The sequence below is a fragment of the Corythoichthys intestinalis genome, chromosome 1 (genome assembly GCF_030265065.1).
Source record: "Corythoichthys intestinalis isolate RoL2023-P3 chromosome 1, ASM3026506v1, whole genome shotgun sequence".
Classification (NCBI taxonomy): Eukaryota; Metazoa; Chordata; class Actinopteri; order Syngnathiformes; family Syngnathidae; genus Corythoichthys; species Corythoichthys intestinalis.
In genome coordinates this window covers 77,655,176-77,681,395 of record NC_080395.1, presented here as the reverse complement: position 1 = coordinate 77,681,395, position 26,220 = coordinate 77,655,176, and positions in this window count along the sequence as shown.

The following is a 26,220-nucleotide window of genomic DNA, read 5'->3' as shown; positions in this document are numbered from 1 at the left end:
CTAGTAGTTACATGTGGAAATTTGGTTCTAGGACATTTGATTTGAGCGCAATCCTCAAACTTAGGTCAAAAAAGCCATTTAAGCCTTTTCACAGTGAGATCTATGCGATATGGCCGAGAAATGTAATTTTGATGTTAACTCCCAAACCGCTGCGCAGAAGTCAACCAAACTTCACCCAATAGTGTATTGTATCACAATCTAGTAGTTACATTTGAACATTTTGTTCTAGGACATTTTGTTTGAACGCAATCATCAAACTTAATTAAAAAAGTCATTTAAGCCTTTTCACAGTGAGATCTATGCGATATGGCCGAGAAATGTAATTTTGATAACTCCCAAACCGCTGCGCAGAAGTCAACCAAACTTCACCCAATAGTGTATTGTATCACAATCTAGTAGTTACATTTGAAAATTTTGTTCTAGGACATTTTGTTTGCGCGCAATCCTCAAACTTAGGTCAAAAAAGCCATTTAAGCCTTTTCACAGTGAGATCTATGCGATATGGCCGAGAAATGTAATTTTGATATTAACTCCCAAACCGCTGCGCAGAAGTCAACCAAACTTCACCCAATAGTGTATTGTATCACAATGTAGTAGTTACATTTGAAAATTTTGTTCTAGGACATTTTGTTTGAGCGCAATCCTCAAACTTAGGTCAAAAAAGCCATTTAAGCCTTTTCACAGTGAGATCTATGCGATATGGCCGAGAAATGTAATTTTGATGTTAACTCCCAAACCGCTGCGCAGAAGTAAACCAAACTTCACCCAATAGTGTATTGTATCACATTCTAGTAGTTACATTTAAAATTTCGTTCTAGGACATTTGGTTTGAGCGCAATCATTAAACTTAATTAAAAAAGTCATTTAAGCCTTTTCACAGTGAGATCTATGCGATATGGCCGAGAAATGTAATTTTGATGTTAACTCCCAAACCGCTGCGCAGAAGTCAACTAAACTTCACCCAATAGTGTATTGTATCACATTCTAGTAGTTACATTTGAAAATTTCGTTCTAGGACATTTGGTTTGAGCGCAATCATTAAACTTAATTAAAAAAGTCATTTAAGCCTTTTCACAGTGAGATCTATGCGATATGGCCGAGAAATGTAATTTTGATGTTAACTCCCAAACCGCTGCGCAGAAGTCAACCAAACTTCACCCAATAGTGTATTTTATCACAATCTAGTAGTTACATTTGGAAATTTAGTTCTAGGACATTTGATTTGAGCGCAATCTTCAAACTTAATTAAAAAAATTCATTTAAGCCTTTTCACAGTGAGATCTATGCGATATGGCCGAGAAATGTAATTTTGATGTTAACTCCCAAACCGCTGCGCAGAAGTCAACCAAACTTCACCCAATAGTGTATTGTATCACAATCTAGTAGTTACATTTGAAAATTTTGTTCTAGGACATTTTGTTTGAGCGCAATCCTCAAACTTAGGTCAAAAAAGCCATTTAAGCCTTTTCACAGTGAGATCTATGCGATATGGCCGAGAAATGTAATTTTGATGTTAACTCCCAAACCGCTGCGCAGAAGTCAACCAAACTTCACCCAATAGTGTATTGTATCACAATCTAGTAGTTACATTTGAAAATTTTGTTCTAGGACATTTTGTTTGAGCGCAATCCTCAAACTTAGGTCAAAAAAGTCATTTAAGCCTTTTCACAGTGAGATCTATGCGATATGGCCGAGAAATGTAATTTTGATGTTAACTCCCAAACCGCTGCGCAGAAGTCAACCAAACTTCACCCAATAGTGTATTTTATCACAATCTAGTAGTTACATTTGGAAATTTAGTTCTAGGACATTTGATTTGAGCGCAATCTTCAAACTTAATTAAAAAAAGTCATTTAAGCCTTTTCACAGTGAGATCTATGCGATATGGCCGAGAAATGTAATTTTGATGTTCACTCCCAAACCGCTGCGCAGAAGTCAACCAAACTTCAACCATTAGTGTATTGTATCACAATCTAGTAGTTACATGTGGAAATTTGGTTCTAGGACATTTGATTTGAGCGCAATCCTCAAACTTAGGTCAAAAAAGCCATTTAAGCCTTTTCACAGTGAGATCTATGCGATATGGCCGAGAAATGTAATTTTGATGTTAACTTCCAAACCGCTGCGCAGAAGTCAACCAAACTTCACCCAATAGTGTATTGTATCACAATCTAGTAGTTACATTTGAAAATTTTGTTTTAGGACATTTTGTTTGAGCGCAATCATCAAACTTAATTAAAAAAGTCATTTAAGCCTTTTCACAGTGAGATCTATGCGATATGGCCGAGAAATGTAATTTTGATGTTAACTCCCAAACCGCTGCGCAGAAGTCAACCAAACTTCACCCATAAGTGTATTGTATCACAATCTAGTAGTTACATGTGGAAATTTGGTTCTAGGACATTTGATTTGAGCGCAATCCTCAAACTTAGGTCAAAAAAGCCATTTAAGCCTTTTCACAGTGAGATCTATGTGATATGGCCGAGAAATGTAATTTTGATGTTAACTCCCAAACCGCTGCGCAGAAGTCAACCAAACTTCACCCAATAGTGTATTGTATCACATTCTAGTAGTTACATTTGAAAATTTCGTTCTAGGACATTTGGTTTGAGCGCAATCATTAAACTTAGGTCAAAAAAGCCATTTAAGCCTTTTCACAGTGAGATCTATGCGATATGGCCGAGAAATGTAATTTTGATGTTAACTCCCAAACCGCTGCGCAGAAGTCAACCAAACTTCACCCAATAGTGTATTGTATCACAATCTAGTAGTTACATTTGAAAATTTTGTTCTAGGACATTTTGTTTGAGCGCAATCCTCAAACTTAGGTCAAAAAAGTCATTTAAGCCTTTTCACAGTGAGATCTATGCGATATGGCCGAGAAATGTAATTTTGATGTTAACTCCCAAACCGCTGCGCAGAAGTCAACCAAACTTCACCCAATAGTGTATTTTATCACAATCTAGTAGTTACATTTGGAAATTTAGTTCTAGGACATTTGATTTGAGCGCAATCTTCAAACTTAATTAAAAAAAGTCATTTAAGCCTTTTCACAGTGAGATCTATGCGATATGGCCGAGAAATGTAATTTTGATGTTCACTCCCAAACCGCTGCGCAGAAGTCAACCAAACTTCAACCATTAGTGTATTGTATCACAATCTAGTAGTTACATGTGGAAATTTGGTTCTAGGACATTTGATTTGAGCGCAATCCTCAAACTTAGGTCAAAAAAGCCATTTAAGCCTTTTCACAGTGAGATCTATGCGATATGGCCGAGAAATGTAATTTTGATGTTAACTCCCAAACCGCTGCGCAGAAGTCAACCAAACTTCACCCAATAGTGTATTGTATCACAATCTAGTAGTTACATTTGAAAATTTTGTTTTAGGACATTTTGTTTGAGCGCAATCATCAAACTTAATTAAAAAAGTCATTTAAGCCTTTTCACAGTGAGATCTATGCGATATGGCCGAGAAATGTAATTTTGATGTTAACTCCCAAACCGCTGCGCAGAAGTCAACCAAACTTCACCCATAAGTGTTTTGTATCACAATCTAGTAGTTACATGTGGAAATTTGGTTCTAGGACATTTGATTTGAGCGCAATCCTCAAACTTAGGTCAAAAAAGCCATTTAAGCCTTTTCACAGTGAGATCTATGTGATATGGCCGAGAAATGTAATTTTGATGTTAACTCCCAAACCGCTGCGCAGAAGTCAACCAAACTTCACCCAATAGTGTATTGTATCACATTCTAGTAGTTACATTTGAAAATTTCGTTCTAGGACATTTGGTTTGAGCGCAATCATTAAACTTAGGTCAAAAAAGCCATTTAAGCCTTTTCACAGTGAGATCTATGCGATATGGCCGAGAAATGTAATTTTGATGTTAACTCCCAAACCGCTGCGCAGAAGTCAATTAAACTTCACCCAATAGTGTATTGTATCACATTCTAGTAGTTACATTTGAAAATTTCGTTCTAGGACATTTGGTTTGAGAGCAATTATTAAACTTAGGTCAAAAAAGCCATTTAAGCCTTTTCACAGTGAGATCTATGCGATATGGCCGAGAAATGTAATTTTGATGTTAACTCCCAAACCGCTGCGCAGAAGTAAACCAAACTTCACCCATTAGTGTATTGTATCACAATCTAGTAGTTACATGTGGAAATTTGGTTCTAGGACATTTGATTTGAGCGCAATCCTCAAACTTAGGTCAAAAAAGCCATTTAAGCCTTTTCACAGTGAGATCTATGCGATATGGCCGAGAAATGTAATTTTGATGTTAACTCCCAAACCGCTGCGCAGAAGTCAACCAAACTTCACCCAATAGTGTATTTTATCACAATCTAGTAGTTACATTTGGAAATTTAGTTCTAGGACATTTGATTTGAGCGCAATCTTCAAACTTAATTAAAAAAAGTCATTTAAGCCTTTTCACAGTGAGATCTATGCGATATGGCCGAGAAATGTAATTTTGATGTTCACTCCCAAACCGCTGCGCAGAAGTCAACCAAACTTCACCCAATAGTGTATTTTATCACAATCTAGTAGTTACATTTGGAAATTTAGTTCTAGGACATTTGATTTGAGCGCAATCTTCAAACTTAATTAAAAAAAGTCATTTAAGCCTTTTCACAGTGAGATCTATGTGATATGGCCGAGAAATGTAATTTTGATGTTCACTCCCAAACCGCTGCGCAGAAGTCAACCAAACTTCAACCATTAGTGTATTGTATCACAATCTAGTAGTTACATGTGGAAATTTGGTTCTAGGACATTTGATTTGAGCGCAATCCTCAAACTTAGGTCAAAAAAGCCATTTAAGCCTTTTCACAGTGAGATCTATGCGATATGGCCGAGAAATGTAATTTTGATGTTAACTCCCAAACCGCTGCGCAGAAGTCAACCAAACTTCACCCAATAGTGTATTGTATCACAATCTATTAGTTACATTTGAAAATTTTGTTTTAGGACATTTTGTTTGAGCGCAATCATCAAACTTAATTAAAAAAGTCATTTAAGCCTTTTCACAGTGAGATCTATGCGATATGGCCGAGAAATGTAATTTTGATGTTAACTCCCAAACCGCTGCGCAGAAGTCAACCAAACTTCACCCATAAGTGTATTGTATCACAATCTAGTAGTTACATGTGGAAATTTGGTTCTAGGACATTTGATTTGAGCGCAATCCTCAAACTTAGGTCAAAAAAGCCATTTAAGCCTTTTCACAGTGAGATCTATGTGATATGGCCGAGAAATGTAATTTTGATGTTAACTCCCAAACCGCTGCGCAGAAGTAAACCAAACTTCACCCATTAGTGTATTGTATCACAATCTAGTAGTTACATGTGGAAATTTGGTTCTAGGACATTTGATTTGAGCGCAATCCTCAAACTTAGGTCAAAAAAGCCATTTAAGCCTTTTCACAGTGAGATCTATGCGATATGGCCGAGAAATGTAATTTTGATGTTAACTCCCAAACCGCTGCGCAGAAGTCAACCAAACTTCACCCAATAGTGTATTGTATCACAATCTAGTAGTTACATTTGAACATTTTGTTCTAGGACATTTTGTTTGAACGCAATCATCAAACTTAATTAAAAAAGTCATTTAAGCCTTTTCACAGTGAGATCTATGCGATATGGCCGAGAAATGTAATTTTGATAACTCCCAAACCGCTGCGCAGAAGTCAACCAAACTTCACCCAATAGTGTATTGTATCACAATCTAGTAGTTACATTTGAAAATTTTGTTCTAGGACATTTTGTTTGCGCGCAATCCTCAAACTTAGGTCAAAAAAGCCATTTAAGCCTTTTCACAGTGAGATCTATGCGATATGGCCGAGAAATGTAATTTTGATATTAACTCCCAAACCGCTGCGCAGAAGTCAACCAAACTTCACCCAATAGTGTATTGTATCACAATGTAGTAGTTACATTTGAAAATTTTGTTCTAGGACATTTTGTTTGAGCGCAATCCTCAAACTTAGGTCAAAAAAGCCATTTAAGCCTTTTCACAGTGAGATCTATGCGATATGGCCGAGAAATGTAATTTTGATGTTAACTCCCAAACCGCTGCGCAGAAGTAAACCAAACTTCACCCAATAGTGTATTGTATCACATTCTAGTAGTTACATTTGAAAATTTCGTTCTAGGACATTTGGTTTGAGCGCAATCATTAAACTTAATTAAAAAAGTCATTTAAGCCTTTTCACAGTGAGATCTATGCGATATGGCCGAGAAATGTAATTTTGATGTTAACTCCCAAACCGCTGCGCAGAAGTCAACTAAACTTCACCCAATAGTGTATTGTATCACATTCTAGTAGTTACATTTGAAAATTTCGTTCTAGGACATTTGGTTTGAGCGCAATCATTAAACTTAATTAAAAAAGTCATTTAAGCCTTTTCACAGTGAGATCTATGCGATATGGCCGAGAAATGTAATTTTGATGTTAACTCCCAAACCGCTGCGCAGAAGTCAACCAAACTTCACCCAATAGTGTATTTTATCACAATCTAGTAGTTACATTTGGAAATTTAGTTCTAGGACATTTGATTTGAGCGCAATCTTCAAACTTAATTAAAAAAATTCATTTAAGCCTTTTCACAGTGAGATCTATGCGATATGGCCGAGAAATGTAATTTTGATGTTAACTCCCAAACCGCTGCGCAGAAGTCAACCAAACTTCACCCAATAGTGTATTGTATCACAATCTAGTAGTTACATTTGAAAATTTTGTTCTAGGACATTTTGTTTGAGCGCAATCCTCAAACTTAGGTCAAAAAAGCCATTTAAGCCTTTTCACAGTGAGATCTATGCGATATGGCCGAGAAATGTAATTTTGATGTTAACTCCCAAGCCGCTGCGCAGAAGTCAACCAAACTTCACCCAATAGTGTATTGTATCACAATCTAGTAGTTACATTTGAAAATTTTGTTCTAGGACATTTTGTTTGAGCGCAATCCTCAAACTTAGGTCAAAAAAGTCATTTAAGCCTTTTCACAGTGAGATCTATGCGATATGGCCGAGAAATGTAATTTTGATGTTAACTCCCAAACCGCTGCGCAGAAGTCAACCAAACTTCACCCAATAGTGTATTTTATCACAATCTAGTAGTTACATTTGGAAATTTAGTTCTAGGACATTTGATTTGAGCGCAATCTTCAAACTTAATTAAAAAAAGTCATTTAAGCCTTTTCACAGTGAGATCTATGCGATATGGCCGAGAAATGTAATTTTGATGTTCACTCCCAAACCGCTGCGCAGAAGTCAACCAAACTTCAACCATTAGTGTATTGTATCACAATCTAGTAGTTACATGTGGAAATTTGGTTCTAGGACATTTGATTTGAGCGCAATCCTCAAACTTAGGTCAAAAAAGCCATTTAAGCCTTTTCACAGTGAGATCTATGCGATATGGCCGAGAAATGTAATTTTGATGTTAACTTCCAAACCGCTGCGCAGAAGTCAACCAAACTTCACCCAATAGTGTATTGTATCACAATCTAGTAGTTACATTTGAAAATTTTGTTTTAGGACATTTTGTTTGAGCGCAATCATCAAACTTAATTAAAAAAGTCATTTAAGCCTTTTCACAGTGAGATCTATGCGATATGGCCGAGAAATGTAATTTTGATGTTAACTCCCAAACCGCTGCGCAGAAGTCAACCAAACTTCACCCATAAGTGTATTGTATCACAATCTAGTAGTTACATGTGGAAATTTGGTTCTAGGACATTTGATTTGAGCGCAATCCTCAAACTTAGGTCAAAAAAGCCATTTAAGCCTTTTCACAGTGAGATCTATGTGATATGGCCGAGAAATGTAATTTTGATGTTAACTCCCAAACCGCTGCGCAGAAGTCAACCAAACTTCACCCAATAGTGTATTGTATCACATTCTAGTAGTTACATTTGAAAATTTCGTTCTAGGACATTTGGTTTGAGCGCAATCATTAAACTTAGGTCAAAAAAGCCATTTAAGCCTTTTCACAGTGAGATCTATGCGATATGGCCGAGAAATGTAATTTTGATGTTAACTCCCAAACCGCTGCGCAGAAGTCAACCAAACTTCACCCAATAGTGTATTGTATCACAATCTAGTAGTTACATTTGAAAATTTTGTTCTAGGACATTTTGTTTGAGCGCAATCCTCAAACTTAGGTCAAAAAAGTCATTTAAGCCTTTTCACAGTGAGATCTATGCGATATGGCCGAGAAATGTAATTTTGATGTTAACTCCCAAACCGCTGCGCAGAAGTCAACCAAACTTCACCCAATAGTGTATTTTATCACAATCTAGTAGTTACATTTGGAAATTTAGTTCTAGGACATTTGATTTGAGCGCAATCTTCAAACTTAATTAAAAAAAGTCATTTAAGCCTTTTCACAGTGAGATCTATGCGATATGGCCGAGAAATGTAATTTTGATGTTCACTCCCAAACCGCTGCGCAGAAGTCAACCAAACTTCAACCATTAGTGTATTGTATCACAATCTAGTAGTTACATGTGGAAATTTGGTTCTAGGACATTTGATTTGAGCGCAATCCTCAAACTTAGGTCAAAAAAGCCATTTAAGCCTTTTCACAGTGAGATCTATGCGATATGGCCGAGAAATGTAATTTTGATGTTAACTCCCAAACCGCTGCGCAGAAGTCAACCAAACTTCACCCAATAGTGTATTGTATCACAATCTAGTAGTTACATTTGAAAATTTTGTTTTAGGACATTTTGTTTGAGCGCAATCATCAAACTTAATTAAAAAAGTCATTTAAGCCTTTTCACAGTGAGATCTATGCGATATGGCCGAGAAATGTAATTTTGATGTTAACTCCCAAACCGCTGCGCAGAAGTCAACCAAACTTCACCCATAAGTGTTTTGTATCACAATCTAGTAGTTACATGTGGAAATTTGGTTCTAGGACATTTGATTTGAGCGCAATCCTCAAACTTAGGTCAAAAAAGCCATTTAAGCCTTTTCACAGTGAGATCTATGTGATATGGCCGAGAAATGTAATTTTGATGTTAACTCCCAAACCGCTGCGCAGAAGTCAACCAAACTTCACCCAATAGTGTATTGTATCACATTCTAGTAGTTACATTTGAAAATTTCGTTCTAGGACATTTGGTTTGAGCGCAATCATTAAACTTAGGTCAAAAAAGCCATTTAAGCCTTTTCACAGTGAGATCTATGCGATATGGCCGAGAAATGTAATTTTGATGTTAACTCCCAAACCGCTGCGCAGAAGTCAATTAAACTTCACCCAATAGTGTATTGTATCACATTCTAGTAGTTACATTTGAAAATTTCGTTCTAGGACATTTGGTTTGAGAGCAATTATTAAACTTAGGTCAAAAAAGCCATTTAAGCCTTTTCACAGTGAGATCTATGCGATATGGCCGAGAAATGTAATTTTGATGTTAACTCCCAAACCGCTGCGCAGAAGTAAACCAAACTTCACCCATTAGTGTATTGTATCACAATCTAGTAGTTACATGTGGAAATTTGGTTCTAGGACATTTGATTTGAGCGCAATCCTCAAACTTAGGTCAAAAAAGCCATTTAAGCCTTTTCACAGTGAGATCTATGCGATATGGCCGAGAAATGTAATTTTGATGTTAACTCCCAAACCGCTGCGCAGAAGTAAACCAAACTTCACCCATTAGTGTATTGTATCACAATCTAGTAGTTACATGTGGAAATTTGGTTCTAGGACATTTGATTTGAGCGCAATCCTCAAACTTAGGTCAAAAAAGCCATTTAAGCCTTTTCACAGTGAGATCTATGCGATATGGCCGAGAAATGTAATTTTGATGTTAACTCCCAAACCGCTGCGCAGAAGTCAACCAAACTTCACCCAATAGTGTATTGTATCACAATCTAGTAGTTACATTTGAAAATTTTGTTCTAGGACATTTTGTTTGAACGCAATCATCAAACTTAATTAAAAAAGTCATTTAAGCCTTTTCACAGTGAGATCTATGCGATATGGCCGAGAAATGTAATTTTGATGTTAACTCCCAAACCGCTGCGCAGAAGTAAACCAAACTTCACCCATTAGTGTATTGTATCACAATCTAGTAGTTACATGTGGAAATTTGGTTCTAGGACATTTGATTTGAGCGCAATCCTCAAACTTAGGTCAAAAAAGCCATTTAAGCCTTTTCACAGTGAGATCTATGCGATATGGCCGAGAAATGTAATTTTGATGTTAACTCCCAAACCGCTGCGCAGAAGTCAACCAAACTTCACCCAATAGTGTATTGTATCACAATCTAGTAGTTACATTTGAAAATTTTGTTCTAGGACATTTTGTTTGAACGCAATCATCAAACTTAATTAAAAAAGTCATTTAAGCCTTTTCACAGTGAGATCTATGCGATATGGCCGAGAAATGTAATTTTGATGTTAACTCCCAAACCGCTGCGCAGAAGTCAACCAAACTTCACCCAATAGTGTATTGTATCACAATCTAGTAGTTACATTTGAAAATTTTGTTCTAGGACATTTTGTTTGAGCGCAATCCTCAAACTTAGGTCAAAAAAGCCATTTAAGCCTTTTCACAGTGAGATCTATGCGATATGGCCGAGAAATGTAATTTTGATGTTAACTCCCAAACCGCTGCGCAGAAGTCAACCAAACTTCACCCAATAGTGTATTGTATCACAATCTAGTAGTTACATTTGAAAATTTTGTTCTAGGACATTTTGTTTGAGCGCCATCCTCAAACTTAGGTCAAAAAAGCCATTTAAGCCTTTTCACAGTGAGATCTATGCGATATGGCCGAGAAATGTAATTTTGATGTTAACTCCCAAACCGCTGCGCAGAGGTCAACCAAACTTCACCCAATAGTGTATTGTATCACAATCTAGTAGTTACATTTGAAAATTTTGTTCTAGGACATTTTGTTTGAGCGCAATCCTCAAACTTAGGTCAAAAAAGCCATTTAAGCCTTTTCACAGTGAGATCTATGCGATATGGCCGAGAAATGTAATTTTGATGTTAACTCCCAAACCGCTGCGCAGAAGTAAACCAAACTTCACCCAATAGTGTATTGTATCACATTCTAGTAGTTACATTTGAAAATTTCGTTCTAGGACATTTGGTTTGAGCTCAATCATTAAACTTAATTAAAAAAGTCATTTAAGCCTTTTCACAGTGAGATCTATGCGATATGGCCGAGAAATGTAATTTTGATGTTAACTCCCAAACCGCTGCGCAGAAGTCAACTAAACTTCACCCAATAGTGTATTTTATCACATTCTAGTAGTTACATTTGAAAATTTCGTTCTAGGACATTTGGTCTGAGCGCAATCATTAAACTTAATTAAAAAATGTATTTTAAGCCTTTTCACAGTGAGATCTATGCGATATGGCCGAGAAATGTAATTTTGATGTTCACTCCCAAACCGCTGCGCAGAAGTCAACCAAACTTCAACCATTAGTGTATTGTATCACAATCTAGTAGTTATATGTGGAAATTTGGTTCTAGGACATTTGATTTGAGCGCAATCCTCAAACTTAGGTCAAAAAAGCCATTTAAGCCTTTTCACAGTGAGATCTATGCGATATGGCCGAGAAATGTAATTTTGATGTTAACTCCCAAACCGCTGCGCAGAAGTCAACCAAACTTCACCCAATAGTGTATTGTATCACAATCTAGTAGTTACATTTGAAAATTTTGTTCTAGGACATTTTGTTTGAGCGCAATCCTCAAACTTAGGTCAAAAAAGTCATTTAAGCCTTTTCACAGTGAGATCTATGCGATATGGCCGAGAAATGTAATTTTGATGTTAACTCCCAAACCGCTGCGCAGAAGTCAACCAAACTTCACCCAATAGTGTATTTTATCACAATCTAGTAGTTACATTTGGAAATTTAGTTCTAGGACATTTGATTTGAGCGCAATCTTCAAACTTAATTAAAAAAAGTCATTTAAGCCTTTTCACAGTGAGATCTATGCGATATGGCCGAGAAATGTAATTTTGATGTTCACTCCCAAACCGCTGCGCAGAAGTCAACCAAACTTCAACCATTAGTGTATTGTATCACAATCTAGTAGTTACATGTGGAAATTTGGTTCTAGGACATTTGATTTGAGCGCAATCCTCAAACTTAGGTCAAAAAAGCCATTTAAGCCTTTTCACAGTGAGATCTATGCGATATGGCCGAGAAATGTAATTTTGATGTTAACTCCCAAACCGCTGCGCAGAAGTCAACCAAACTTCACCCAATAGTGTATTGTATCACAATCTAGTAGTTACATTTGAAAATTTTGTTTTAGGACATTTTGTTTGAGCGCAATCATCAAACTTAATTAAAAAAGTCATTTAAGCCTTTTCACAGTGAGATCTATGCGATATGGCCGAGAAATGTAATTTTGATGTTAACTCCCAAACCGCTGCGCAGAAGTCAACCAAACTTCACCCATAAGTGTATTGTATCACAATCTAGTAGTTACATGTGGAAATTTGGTTCTAGGACATTTGATTTGAGCGCAATCCTCAAACTTAGGTCAAAAAAGCCATTTAAGCCTTTTCACAGTGAGATCTATGTGATATGGCCGAGAAATGTAATTTTGATGTTAACTCCCAAACCGCTGCGCAGAAGTCAACCAAACTTCACCCAATAGTGTATTGTATCACATTCTAGTAGTTACATTTGAAAATTTCGTTCTAGGACATTTGGTTTGAGCGCAATCATTAAACTTAGGTCAAAAAAGCCATTTAAGCCTTTTCACAGTGAGATCTATGCGATATGGCCGAGAAATGTAATTTTGATGTTAACTCCCAAACCGCTGCGCAGAAGTCAATTAAACTTCACCCAATAGTGTATTGTATCACATTCTAGTAGTTACATTTGAAAATTTCGTTCTAGGACATTTGGTTTGAGAGCAATTATTAAACTTAGGTCAAAAAAGCCATTTAAGCCTTTTCACAGTGAGATCTATGCGATATGGCCGAGAAATGTAATTTTGATGTTAACTCCCAAACCGCTGCGCAGAAGTAAACCAAACTTCACCCATTAGTGTATTGTATCACAATCTAGTAGTTACATGTGGAAATTTGGTTCTAGGACATTTGATTTGAGCGCAATCCTCAAACTTAGCTCAAAAAAGCCATTTAAGCCTTTTCACAGTGAGATCTATGCGATATGGCCGAGAAATGTAATTTTGATGTTAACTCCCAAACCGCTGCGCAGAAGTCAACCAAACTTCACCCAATAGTGTATTGTATCAAAATCTAGTAGTTACATTTGAACATTTTGTTCTAGGACATTTTGTTTGAACGCAATCATCAAACTTAATTAAAAAAGTCATTTAAGCCTTTTCACAGTGAGATCTATGCGATATGGCCGAGAAATGTAATTTTGATAACTCCCAAACCGCTGCGCAGAAGTCAACCAAACTTCACCCAATAGTGTATTGTATCACAATCTAGTAGTTACATTTGAAAATTTTGTTCTAGGACATTTTGTTTGAACGCAATCATCAAACTTAATTAAAAAAGTCAATTAAGCCTTTTCACAGTGAGATCTATGCGATATGGCCGAGAAATGTAATTTTGATGTTAACTCCCAAACCGCTGCGCAGAAGTAAACCAAACTTCACCCATTAGTGTATTGTATCACAATCTAGTAGTTACATGTGGAAATTTGGTTCTAGGACATTTGATTTGAGCGCAATCCTCAAACTTAGGTCAAAAAAGCCATTTAAGCCTTTTCACAGTGAGATCTATGCGATATGGCCGAGAAATGTAATTTTGATGTTAACTCCCAAACCGCTGCGCAGAAGTAAACCAAACTTCACCCATTAGTGTATTGTATCACAATCTAGTAGTTACATGTGGAAATTTGGTTCTAGGACATTTGATTTGAGCGCAATCCTCAAACTTAGGTCAAAAAAGCCATTTAAGCCTTTTCACAGTGAGATCTATGCGATATGGCCGAGAAATGTAATTTTGATGTTAACTCCCAAACCGCTGCGCAGAAGTCAACCAAACTTCACCCAATAGTGTATTGTATCACAATCTAGTAGTTACATTTGAAAATTTTGTTCTAGGACATTTTGTTTGAACGCAATCATCAAACTTAATTAAAAAAGTCATTTAAGCCTTTTCACAGTGAGATCTATGCGATATGGCCGAGAAATGTAATTTTGATGTTAACTCCCAAACCGCTGCGCAGAAGTAAACCAAACTTCACCCATTAGTGTATTGTATCACAATCTAGTAGTTACATGTGGAAATTTGGTTCTAGGACATTTGATTTGAGCGCAATCCTCAAACTTAGGTCAAAAAAGCCATTTAAGCCTTTTCACAGTGAGATCTATGCGATATGGCCGAGAAATGTAATTTTGATGTTAACTCCCAAACCGCTACGCAGAAGTCAACCAAACTTCACCCAATAGTGTATTGTATCACAATCTAGTAGTTACATTTGAAAATTTTGTTCTAGGACATTTTGTTTGAACGCAATCATCAAACTTAATTAAAAAAGTCATTTAAGCCTTTTCACAGTGAGATCTATGCGATATGGCCGAGAAATGTAATTTTGATGTTAACTCCCAAACCGCTGCGCAGAAGTCAACCAAACTTCACCCAATAGTGTATTGTATCACAATCTAGTAGTTACATTTGAAAATTTTGTTCTAGGACATTTTGTTTGAGCGCAATCCTCAAACTTAGGTCAAAAAAGCCATTTAAGCCTTTTCACAGTGAGATCTATGCGATATGGCCGAGAAATGTAATTTTGATGTTAACTCCCAAACCGCTGCGCAGAAGTCAACCAAACTTCACCCAATAGTGTATTGTATCACAATCTAGTAGTTACATTTGAAAATTTTGTTCTAGGACATTTTGTTTGAGCGCAATCCTCAAACTTAGGTCAAAAAAGCCATTTAAGCCTTTTCACAGTGAGATCTATGCGATATGGCCGAGAAATGTAATTTTGATGTTAACTCCCAAACCGCTGCGCAGAAGTCAACCAAACTTCACCCAATAGTGTATTTTATCACAATCTAGTAGTTACATTTGGAAATTTAGTTCTAGGACATTTGATTTGAGCGCAATCTTCAAACTTAATTAAAAAAAGTCATTTAAGCCTTTTCACAGTGAGATCTATGCGATATGGCCGAGAAATGTAATTTTGATGTTCACTCCCAAACCGCTGCGCAGAAGTCAACCAAACTTCAACCATTAGTGTATTGTATCACAATCTAGTAGTTACATGTGGAAATTTGGTTCTAGGACATTTGATTTGAGCGCAATCCTCAAACTTAGGTCAAAAAAGCCATTTAAGCCTTTTCACAGTGAGATCTATGCGATATGGCCGAGAAATGTAATTTTGATGTTAACTCCCAAACCGCTGCGCAGAAGTCAACCAAACTTCACCCAATAGTGTATTGTATCACAATCTAGTAGTTACATTTGAAAATTTTGTTTTAGGACATTTTGTTTGAGCGCAATCATCAAACTTAATTAAAAAAGTCATTTAAGCCTTTTCACAGTGAGATCTATGCGATATGGCCGAGAAATGTAATTTTGATGTTAACTCCCAAACCGCTGCGCAGAAGTCAACCAAACTTCACCCATAAGTGTTTTGTATCACAATCTAGTAGTTACATGTGGAAATTTGGTTCTAGGACATTTGATTTGAGCGCAATCCTCAAACTTAGGTCAAAAAAGCCATTTAAGCCTTTTCACAGTGAGATCTATGTGATATGGCCGAGAAATGTAATTTTGATGTTAACTCCCAAACCGCTGCGCAGAAGTCAACCAAACTTCACCCAATAGTGTATTGTATCACATTCTAGTAGTTACATTTGAAAATTTCGTTCTAGGACATTTGGTTTGAGCGCAATCATTAAACTTAGGTCAAAAAAGCCATTTAAGCCTTTTCACAGTGAGATCTATGCGATATGGCCGAGAAATGTAATTTTGATGTTAACTCCCAAACCGCTGCGCAGAAGTCAATTAAACTTCACCCAATAGTGTATTGTATCACATTCTAGTAGTTACATTTGAAAATTTCGTTCTAGGACATTTGGTTTGAGAGCAATTATTAAACTTAGGTCAAAAAAGCCATTTAAGCCTTTTCACAGTGAGATCTATGCGATATGGCCGAGAAATGTAATTTTGATGTTAACTCCCAAACCGCTGCGCAGAAGTAAACCAAACTTCACCCATTAGTGTATTGTATCACAATCTAGTAGTTACATGTGGAAATTTGGTTCTAGGACATTTGATTTGAGCGCAATCCTCAAACTTAGGTCAAAAAAGCCATTTAAGCCTTTTCACAGTGAGATCTATGCGATATGGCCGAGAAATGTAATTTTGATGTTAACTCCCAAACCGCTGCGCAGAAGTAAACCAAACTTCACCCATTAGTGTATTGTATCACAATCTAGTAGTTACATGTGGAAATTTGGTTCTAGGACATTTGATTTGAGCGCAATCCTCAAACTTAGGTCAAAAAAGCCATTTAAGCCTTTTCACAGTGAGATCTATGCGATATGGCCGAGAAATGTAATTTTGATGTTAACTCCCAAACCGCTGCGCAGAAGTCAACCAAACTTCACCCAATAGTGTATTGTATCACAATCTAGTAGTTACATTTGAAAATTTTGTTCTAGGACATTTTGTTTGAACGCAATCATCAAACTTAATTAAAAAAGTCATTTAAGCCTTTTCACAGTGAGATCTATGCGATATGGCCGAGAAATGTAATTTTGATGTTAACTCCCAAACCGCTGCGCAGAAGTCAACCAAACTTCACCCAATAGTGTATTGTATCACAATCTAGTAGTTACATTTGAAAATTTTGTTCTAGGACATTTTGTTTGAGCGCAATCCTCAAACTTAGGTCAAAAAAGCCATTTAAGCCTTTTCACAGTGAGATCTATGCGATATGGCCGAGAAATGTAATTTTGATGTTAACTCCCAAACCGCTGCGCAGAAGTCAACCAAACTTCACCCAATAGTGTATTGTATCACAATCTAGTAGTTACATTTGAAAATTTTGTTCTAGGACATTTTGTTTGAGCGCCATCCTCAAACTTAGGTCAAAAAAGCCATTTAAGCCTTTTCACAGTGAGATCTATGCGATATGGCCGAGAAATGTAATTTTGATGTTAACTCCCAAACCGCTGCGCAGAAGTAAACCAAACTTCACCCATTAGTGTATTGTATCACAATCTAGTAGTTACATGTGGAAATTTGGTTCTAGGACATTTGATTTGAGCGCAATCCTCAAACTTAGGTCAAAAAAGCCATTTAAGCCTTTTCACAGTGAGATCTATGCGATATGGCCGAGAAATGTAATTTTGATGTTAACTCCCAAACCGCTGCGCAGAAGTCAACCAAACTTCACCCAATAGTGTATTGTATCACAATCTAGTAGTTACATTTGAAAATTTTGTTCTAGGACATTTTGTTTGAACGCAATCATCAAACTTAATTAAAAAAGTCATTTAAGCCTTTTCACAGTGAGATCTATGCGATATGGCCGAGAAATGTAATTTTGATGTTAACTCCCAAACCGCTGCGCAGAAGTCAACCAAACTTCACCCAATAGTGTATTGTATCACAATCTAGTAGTTACATTTGAAAATTTTGTTCTAGGACATTTTGTTTGAGCGCAATCCTCAAACTTAGGTCAAAAAAGCCATTTAAGCCTTTTCACAGTGAGATCTATGCGATATGGCCGAGAAATGTAATTTTGATGTTAACTCCCAAACCGCTGCGCAGAAGTCAACCAAACTTCACCCAATAGTGTATTGTATCACAATCTAGTAGTTACATTTGAAAATTTTGTTCTAGGACATTTTGTTTGAGCGCCATCCTCAAACTTAGGTCAAAAAAGCCATTTAAGCCTTTTCACAGTGAGATCTATGCGATATGGCCGAGAAATGTAATTTTGATGTTAACTCCCAAACCGCTGCGCAGAGGTCAACCAAACTTCACCCAATAGTGTATTGTATCACAATCTAGTAGTTACATTTGAAAATTTTGTTCTAGGACATTTTGTTTGAGCGCAATCCTCAAACTTAGGTCAAAAAAGCCATTTAAGCCTTTTCACAGTGAGATCTATGCGATATGGCCGAGAAATGTAATTTTGATGTTAACTCCCAAACCGCTGCGCAGAAGTAAACCAAACTTCACCCAATAGTGTATTGTATCACATTCTAGTAGTTACATTTGAAAATTTCGTTCTAGGACATTTGGTTTGAGCGCAATCATTAAACTTAATTAAAAAAGTCATTTAAGCCTTTTCACAGTGAGATCTATGCGATATGGCCGAGAAATGTAATTTTGATGTTAACTCCCAAACCGCTGCGCAGAAGTCAACTAAACTTCACCCAATAGTGTATTTTATCACATTCTAGTAGTTACATTTGAAAATTTCGTTCTAGGACATTTGGTCTGAGCGCAATCATTAAACTTAATTAAAAAATGTATTTTAAGCCTTTTCACAGTGAGATCTATGCGATATGGCCGAGAAATGTAATTTTGATGTTCACTCCCAAACCGCTGCGCAGAAGTCAACCAAACTTCAACCATTAGTGTATTGTATCACAATCTAGTAGTTATATGTGGAAATTTGGTTCTAGGACATTTGATTTGAGCGCAATCCTCAAACTTAGGTCAAAAAAGCCATTTAAGCCTTTTCACAGTGAGATCTATGCGATATGGCCGAGAAATGTAATTTTGATGTTAACTCCCAAACCGCTGCGCAGAAGTCAACCAAACTTCACCCAATAGTGTATTGTATCACAATCTAGTAGTTACATGTGGAAATTTGGTTCTAGGACATTTGATTTGAGCGCAATCCTCAAACTTAGGTCAAAAAAGCCATTTAAGCCTTTTCACAGTGAGATCTATGCGATATGGCCGAGAAATGTAATTTTGATGTTAACTCCCAAACCGCTGCGCAGAAGTCAACCAAACTTCACCCAATAGTGTATTGTATCACAATCTAGTAGTTACATTTGAAAATTTTGTTTTAGGACATTTTGTTTGAGCGCAATCATCAAACTTAATTAAAAAAGTCATTTAAGCCTTTTCACAGTGAGATCTATGCGATATGGCCGAGAAATGTAATTTTGATGTTAACTCCCAAACCGCTGCGCAGAAGTCAACCAAACTTCACCCATAAGTGTATTGTATCACAATCTAGTAGTTACATGTGGAAATTTGGTTCTAGGACATTTGATTTGAGCGCAATCCTCAAACTTAGGTCAAAAAAGCCATTTAAGCCTTTTCACAGTGAGATCTATGTGATATGGCCGAGAAATGTAATTTTGATGTTAACTCCCAAACCGCTGCGCAGAAGTCAACCAAACTTCACCCAATAGTGTATTGTATCACATTCTAGTAGTTACATTTGAAAATTTCGTTCTAGGACATTTGGTTTGAGCGCAATCATTAAACTTAGGTCAAAAAAGCCATTTAAGCCTTTTCACAGTGAGATCTATGCGATATGGCCGAGAAATGTAATTTTGATGTTAACTCCCAAACCGCTGCGCAGAAGTCAATTAAACTTCACCCAATAGTGTATTGTATCACATTCTAGTAGTTACATTTGAAAATTTCGTTCTAGGACATTTGGTTTGAGAGCAATTATTAAACTTAGGTCAAAAAAGCCATTTAAGCCTTTTCACAGTGAGATCTATGCGATATGGCCGAGAAATGTAATTTTGATGTTAACTCCCAAACCGCTGCGCAGAAGTAAACCAAACTTCACCCATTAGTGTATTGTATCACAATCTAGTAGTTACATGTGGAAATTTGGTTCTAGGACATTTGATTTGAGCGCAATCCTCAAACTTAGGTCAAAAAAGCCATTTAAGCCTTTTCACAGTGAGATCTATGCGATATGGCCGAGAAATGTAATTTTGATGTTAACTCCCAAACCGCTGCGCAGAAGTCAACCAAACTTCACCCAATAGTGTATTGTATCAAAATCTAGTAGTTACATTTGAACATTTTGTTCTAGGACATTTTGTTTGAACGCAATCATCAAACTTAATTAAAAAAGTCATTTAAGCCTTTTCACAGTGAGATCTATGCGATATGGCCGAGAAATGTAATTTTGATAACTCCCAAACCGCTGCGCAGAAGTCAACCAAACTTCACCCAATAGTGTATTGTATCACAATCTAGTAGTTACATTTGAAAATTTTGTTCTAGGACATTTTGTTTGAACGCAATCATCAAACTTAATTAAAAAAGTCAATTAAGCCTTTTCACAGTGAGATCTATGCGATATGGCCGAGAAATGTAATTTTGATGTTAACTCCCAAACCGCTGCGCAGAAGTAAACCAAACTTCACCCATTAGTGTATTGTATCACAATCTAGTAGTTACATGTGGAAATTTGGTTCTAGGACATTTGATTTGAGCGCAATCCTCAAACTTAGGTCAAAAAAGCCATTTAAGCCTTTTCACAGTGAGATCTATGCGATATGGCCGAGAAATGTAATTTTGATGTTAACTCCCAAACCGCTGCGCAGAAGTAAACCAAACTTCACCCATTAGTGTATTGTATCACAATCTAGTAGTTACATGTGGAAATTTGGTTCTAGGACATTTGATTTGAGCGCAATCCTCAAACTTAGGTCAAAAAAGCCATTTAAGCCTTTTCACAGTGAGATCTATGCGATATGGCCGAGAAATGTAATTTTGATGTTAACTCCCAAACCGCTGCGCAGAAGTCAACCAAACTTCACCCAATAGTGTATTGTATCACAATCTAGTAGTTACATTTGAAAATTTTGTTCTAGGACATTTTGTTTGAACGCAATCATCAAACTTAATTAAAAAAGTCATTTAAGCCTTTTCACAGTGAGATCTATGCGATATGGCCGAGAAATGTAATTTTGATGTTAACTCCCAAACCGCTGCGCAGAAGTAAACCAAACTTCACCCATTAGTGTATTGTATCACAATCTAGTAGTTACATGTGGAAATTTGGTTCTAGGACATTTGATTTGAGCGCAATCCTCAAACTTAGGTCAAAAAAGCCATTTAAGCCTTTTCACAGTGAGATCTATGCGATATGGCCGAGAAATGTAATTTTGATGTTAACTCCCAAACCGCTACGCAGAAGTCAACCAAACTTCACCCAATAGTGTATTGTATCACAATCTAGTAGTTACATTTGAAAATTTTGTTCTAGGACATTTTGTTTGAACGCAATCATCAAACTTAATTAAAAAAGTCATTTAAGCCTTTTCACAGTGAGATCTATGCGATATGGCCGAGAAATGTAATTTTGATGTTAACTCCCAAACCGCTGCGCAGAAGTCAACCAAACTTCACCCAATAGTGTATTGTATCACAATCTAGTAGTTACATTTGAAAATTTTGTTCTAGGACATTTTGTTTGAGCGCAATCCTCAAACTTAGGTCAAAAAAGCCATTTAAGCCTTTTCACAGTGAGATCTATGCGATATGGCCGAGAAATGTAATTTTGATGTTAACTCCCAAACCGCTGCGCAGAAGTCAACCAAACTTCACCCAATAGTGTATTGTATCACAATCTAGTAGTTACATTTGAAAATTTTGTTCTAGGACATTTTGTTTGAGCGCAATCCTCAAACTTAGGTCAAAAAAGTCATTTAAGCCTTTTCACAGTGAGATCTATGCGATATGGCCGAGAAATGTAATTTTGATGTTAACTCCCAAACCGCTGCGCAGAAGTCAACCAAACTTCACCCAATAGTGTATTTTATCACAATCTAGTAGTTACATTTGGAAATTTAGTTCTAGGACATTTGATTTGAGCGCAATCTTCAAACTTAATTAAAAAAAGTCATTTAAGCCTTTTCACAGTGAGATCTATGCGATATGGCCGAGAAATGTAATTTTGATGTTCACTCCCAAACCGCTGCGCAGAAGTCAACCAAACTTCAACCATTAGTGTATTGTATCACAATCTAGTAGTTACATGTGGAAATTTGGTTCTAGGACATTTGATTTGAGCGCAATCATCAAACTTAGGTCAAAAAAGCCATTTAAGCCTTTTCACAGTGAGATCTATGCGATATGGCCGAGAAATGTAATTTTGATGTTAACTCCCAAACCGCTGCGCAGAAGTCAACCAAACTTCACCCAATAGTGTATTGTATCACATTCTAGTAGTTACATTTGAAAATTTCGTTCTAGGACATTTGGTTTGAGAGCAATTATTAAACTTAGGTCAAAAAAGCCATTTAAGCCTTTTCACAGTGAGATCTATGCGATATGGCCGAGAAATGTAATTTTGATGTTAACTCCCAAACCGCTGCGCAGAAGTAAACCAAACTTCACCCATTAGTGTATTGTATCACAATCTAGTAGTTACATGTGGAAATTTGGTTCTAGGACATTTGATTTGAGCGCAATCCTCAAACTTAGGTCAAAAAAGCCATTTAAGCCTTTTCACAGTGAGATCTATGCGATATGGCCGAGAAATGTAATTTTGATGTTAACTCCCAAACCGCTGCGCAGAAGTAAACCAAACTTCACCCATTAGTGTATTGTATCACAATCTAGTAGTTACATGTGGAAATTTGGTTCTAGGACATTTGATTTGAGCGCAATCCTCAAACTTAGGTCAAAAAAGCCATTTAAGCCTTTTCACAGTGAGATCTATGCGATATGGCCGAGAAATGTAATTTTGATGTTAACTCCCAAACCGCTGCGCAGAAGTCAACCAAACTTCACCCAATAGTGTATTGTATCACAATCTAGTAGTTACATTTGAAAATTTTGTTCTAGGACATTTTGTTTGAACGCAATCATCAAACTTAATTAAAAAAGTCATTTAAGCCTTTTCACAGTGAGATCTATGCGATATGGCCGAGAAATGTAATTTTGATGTTAACTCCCAAACCGCTGCGCAGAAGTAAACCAAACTTCACCCATTAGTGTATTGTATCACAATCTAGTAGTTACATGTGGAAATTTGGTTCTAGGACATTTGATTTGAGCGCAATCCTCAAACTTAGGTCAAAAAAGCCATTTAAGCCTTTTCACAGTGAGATCTATGCGATATGGCCGAGAAATGTAATTTTGATGTTAACTCCCAAACCGCTGCGCAGAAGTCAACCAAACTTCACCCAATAGTGTATTGTATCACAATCTAGTAGTTACATTTGAAAATTTTGTTCTAGGACATTTTGTTTGAACGCAATCATCAAACTTAATTAAAAAAGTCATTTAAGCCTTTTCACAGTGAGATCTATGCGATATGGCCGAGAAATGTAATTTTGATGTTAACTCCCAAACCGCTGCGCAGAAGTCAACCAAACTTCACCCAATAGTGTATTGTATCACAATCTAGTAGTTACATTTGAAAATTTTGTTCTAGGACATTTTGTTTGAGCGCAATCCTCAAACTTAGGTCAAAAAAGCCATTTAAGCCTTTTCACAGTGAGATCTATGCGATATGGCCGAGAAATGTAATTATGATGTTAACTCCCAAACCGCTGCGCAGAAGTCAACCAAACTTCACCCAATAGTGTATTGTATCACAATCTAGTAGTTACATTTGAAAATTTTGTTCTAGGACATTTTGTTTGAGCGCAATCCTCAAACTTAGGTCAAAAAAGCCATTTAAGCCTTTTCACAGTGAGATCTATGCGATATGGCCGAGAAATGTAATTTTGATGTTAACTCCCAAACCGCTGCGCAGAGGTCAACCAAACTTCACCCAATAGTGTATTGTATCACAATCTAGTAGTTACATTTGAAAATTTTGTTCTAGGACATTTTGTTTGAGCGCAATCCTCAAACTTAGGTCAAAAAAGCCATTTAAGCCTTTTCACAGTGAGATCTATGCGATATGGCCGAGAAATGTAATTTTGATGTTAACTCCCAAACCGCTGCGCAGAAGTAAACCAAACTTCACCCAATAGTGTATTGTATCACATTCTAGTAGTTACATTTGAAAATTTCGTTCTAGGACATTTGGTTTGAGCGCAATCATTAAACTTAATTAAAAAAGTCATTTAAGCCTTTTCACAGTGAGATCTATGCGATATGGCCGAGAAATGTAATTTTGATGTTAACTCCCAAACCGCTGCGCAGAAGTCAACTAAACTTCACCCAATAGTGTATTGTATCACATTCTAGTAGTTACATTTGAAAATTTCGTTCTAGGACATTTGGTTTGAGAGCAATTATTAAACTTAGGTCAAAAAAGCCATTTAAGCCTTTTCACAGTGAGATCTATGCGATATGGCCGAGAAATGTAATTTTGATGTTAACTCCCAAACCGCTGCGCAGAAGTCAACCAAACTTCACCCATTAGTGTATTGTATCACAATCTAGTAGTTACATGTGGAAATTTGGTTCTAGGACATTTGATTTGAGCGCAATCCTCAAACTTAGGTCAAAAAAGCCATTTAAGCCTTTTCACAGTGAGATCTATGCGATATGGCCGAGAAATGTAATTTTGATGTTAACTCCCAAACCGCTGCGCAGAAGTCAACCAAACTTCACCCAATAGTGTATTGTATCACAATCTAGTAGTTACATTTGAAAATTTTGTTCTAGGACATTTTGTTTGAACGCAATCATCAAACTTAATTAAAAAAGTCATTTAAGCCTTTTCACAGTGAGATCTATGCGATATGGCCGAGAAATGTAATTTTGATGTTAACTCCCAAACCGCTGCGCAGAAGTCAACCAAACTTCACCCAATAGTGTATTGTATCACAATCTAGTAGTTACATTTGAACATTTTGTTCTAGGACATTTTGTTTGAGCGCAATCCTCAAACTTAGGTCAAAAAAGCCATTTAAGCCTTTTCACAGTGAGATCTATGCGATATGGCCGAGAAATGTAATTATGATGTTAACTCCCAAACCGCTGCGCAGAAGTCAACCAAACTTCACCCAATAGTGTATTGTATCACAATCTAGTAGTTACATTTGAAAATTTTGTTCTAGGACATTTTGTTTGAGCGCAATCCTCAAACTTAGGTCAAAAAAGCCATTTAAGCCTTTTCACAGTGAGATCTATGCGATATGGCCGAGAAATGTAATTTTGATGTTAACTCCCAAACCGCTGCGCAGAGGTCAACCAAACTTCACCCAATAGTGTATTGTATCACAATCTAGTAGTTACATTTGAAAATTTTGTTCTAGGACATTTTGTTTGAGCGCAATCCTCAAACTTAGGTCAAAAAAGCCATTTAAGCCTTTTCACAGTGAGATCTATGCGATATGGCCGAGAAATGTAATTTTGATGTTAACTCCCAAACCGCTGCGCAGAAGTAAACCAAACTTCACCCAATAGTGTATTGTATCACATTTTAGTAGTTACATTTGAAAATTTCGTTCTAGGACATTTGGTTTGAGCGCAATCATTAAACTTAATTAAAAAAGTCATTTAAGCCTTTTCACAGTGAGATCTATGCGATATGGCCGAGAAATGTAATTTTGATGTTAACTCCCAAACCGCTGCGCAGAAGTCAACCAAACTTCACCCAATAGTGTATTGTATCACAATCTAGTAGTTACATTTGAAAATTTTGTTCTAGGACATTTTGTTTGAACGCAATCATCAAACTTAATTAAAAAAGTCATTTAAGCCTTTTCACAGTGAGATCTATGCGATATGGCCGAGAAATGTAATTTTGATGTTAACTCCCAAACCGCTGCGCAGAAGTAAACCAAACTTCACCCAATAGTGTATTGTATCACAATCTAGTAGTTACATTTGAAAATTTTGTTCTAGGACATTTTGTTTGAGCGCAATCCTCAAACTTAGGTCAAAAAAGCCATTTAAGCCTTTTCACAGTGAGATCTATGCGATATGGCCGAGAAATGTAATTTTGATGTTAACTCCCAAACCGCTGCGCAGAAGTAAACCAAACTTCACCCAATAGTGTATTGTATCACATTCTAGTAGTTACATTTGAAAATTTCGTTCTAGGACATTTGGTTTGAGCGCAATCATTAAACTTAATTAAAAAAGTCATTTAAGCCTTTTCACAGTGAGATCTATGCGATATGGCCGAGAAATGTAATTTTGATGTTAACTCCCAAACCGCTGCGCAGAAGTCAACTAAACTTCACCCAATAGTGTATTGTATCACATTCTAGTAGTTACATTTGAAAATTTCGTTCTAGGACATTTGGTTTGAGCGCAATCCTCAAACTTAGGTCAAAAAAGCCATTTAAGCCTTTTCACAGTGAGATCTATGCGATATGGCCGAGAAATGTAATTTTGA